This window comes from Elephantulus edwardii, unplaced genomic scaffold (genome assembly GCF_000299155.1).
Source record: "Elephantulus edwardii isolate Elephantulus edwardi_28Jun2011 unplaced genomic scaffold, EleEdw1.0 scaffold00255, whole genome shotgun sequence".
Classification (NCBI taxonomy): domain Eukaryota; kingdom Metazoa; phylum Chordata; class Mammalia; order Macroscelidea; family Macroscelididae; genus Elephantulus; species Elephantulus edwardii.
In genome coordinates this window covers 1,904,565-1,906,756 of record NW_006400005.1, presented here as the reverse complement: position 1 = coordinate 1,906,756, position 2,192 = coordinate 1,904,565, and the positions used below count along the sequence as shown (strand labels likewise).

The following is a 2,192-nucleotide window of genomic DNA, read 5'->3' as shown; positions in this document are numbered from 1 at the left end:
TGACACAAACCGAAACTGAACATATGAACAGACCCATTACAAAAGAAGAAATTGAAAAGGTAATACAACAACTTCCAACCAAGAAAAGCCCTGGACCAGATGGTTTTACAACTGAATTTTATAAAACAGCCAATTTCTTCTGATACAGTGACTCTGTGTACTCCATCTTCTTTTTATACTTCCTGGATCATTCAACATTCTACCCAAACCATCTTTAAATATTGTCACCCGTGGCTTGAATTTTTTTTTCAAGTCCTTCAGCTTAAGAAACGCTGAGCGAGTCTGGCCCTTTTGATTTTCTGTCTCCAGCTCTCTGCACATTTCATTATAGTGTCTTGCTTTGTTGTCCCGAGCTGCCTTTTGAAATTTTCTATTCAGCTCTTTGATTTCTTGATTTCTTCCTTTAGCTTTGGCTTCTCGGTGCTTGGGAAGGGGCAGAATAGTTAGAAAGGTCAGCAAAGAAGAGGAAGACCTTCAACCAAGTGGATCGACATGGAAATTGCTGCTATAAACTCCAGTGTGTCAAGAAGTGTGAGGATGACATAGGATAGAAAGGGTTCAGATCTGTTGTTCATAGGATCACCTAACAATGACAACCACCGTTTTCTTATTTAGATGTTTTGAGTTCTGTTGGAACAATCCTCATTAAAACTCAAACCCACTGTCATTGAGACAGTTCCAACTCAGCTGCAACAATATGACATCCTCTATCTTCATTTGAATGCTTAACTTTCTTTTTACAAATTATGGAGGTAGGCCTGCAGTCTTCCAGTCCTGTGTCCACTTCCTTCTTTTCAAATAATTTTTTATTTTGAATTAGTTGCTGACAAAGTTTGTACACATTCTGTTTCTCACTGTTCTTCATTTGCATTGTTTTTCTTGCAATCATTTCCATGCATTATATTTTATAAAATTAATTACCACTGGGGCTGCCGGGCGGATGCTTCCTGGGATAGATGTGGAGTGGACTACTGCCTCCTGGCCTAAATGAAAGTGATGTTGAGTTGAATTCTGAAGATGAAGCCACACCAGAAAACTCTGCAGTTCACCCACAGGAAGCTGAGAATCAAGTGACCAGAAAAACAGAAACCTCTGATTTCCCAACAACTGCACCAAAACTGGAAACAGAGGCAAATGTAAAAGCCTCTCAAGAGTGCCCTTCTGGAATTCCCTTAAACATGTGGAATAAAGTTCAAGAATTTCAGAAAAAAAATTGGGAACAGAAAACTTCAGCCTCAGGCGGAGAAGAGGAAGACGCTGTAGGAAAGATAAATTGAAGAATGAAGCAGCAACTCACAGTGAACAGTCCCTAAAGGAAGTCCAGTGGAAGGAGCTTACTCAGTATTTTGGAGTCAATGATCAATTTGACCCCCCTGTGAAAAAGAAAAAGACTGACAAGTCGGGTCTTGAAAAGAGAATAGACCAGGCTGTGGATGAGTGGGAGAGCTTGGTTTGAAAATTGCCAAAGGAATTGCCTGCCACAACTTTGTAAAAGCCAAAAAGGATGCTGAAAATTTACAGGTTGTTCAAAAAAAGAAGAAAGTTGCATGGGGATTTGAAGCAAAGAAGAGATGGGAAACCAAAAGCAACATGGGCTACATGTAACTTGCCGGGGTTCTTCATAATCTGTCTAGATTCCCAAGAGTGCAATTTACTGAGAAGATTTTCCTGCTTATACTTAAATATACCAGGAAACAAAGAAAAGTGAGAAAATTAAGCATAAAATTTGAGAGTTGATTATTAGACCTTTTCAATCTATTTTTCTAAAGTGCTTATCCTCTTGAAGCAGAGCATTCTGTTATGGGTATAAGAAACCTAAGCATACACACGGAAAGGAATGGCAGGATTCATTTCTGTCTGTGTATCGACCTGTAATAAGAAGTCAGCTTTTCTTCTTATCCCTTTGGTGGAGCCCTGTCATACTTTGTTGTCTGTTCTCAGTTTAACACCATCACTGTTGGAGTTTGGTTTTAAGGCTGGTATTTGTTTACAATGGATTGGTCATAAGTGCTCAGGGAGCCTCACTTGATACTATCTTTCACCAATGACTTTCATTACCTAGTGTTGCAAAAGTCACTATTGACTCTTTATTAGGAGGCAGTAGAGTTGGTATTTCACAGTCACATGGTAAAAGCAATTTTTATGTAACTTCAGATAAAATATTTCAATCAAAACCATCATAGACTGCAGTA

General features: G+C 38.9%; 1 pseudogene; it reads left to right on the top strand.

Annotated features, from left to right (window-relative positions):
• The first annotated feature begins 956 nt into the window (after positions 1 to 956).
• On the top strand, positions 957 to 1,605 carry LOC102862644 (annotated as a pseudogene).
• The last annotated feature ends 587 nt before the right edge of the window (positions 1,606 to 2,192 follow it).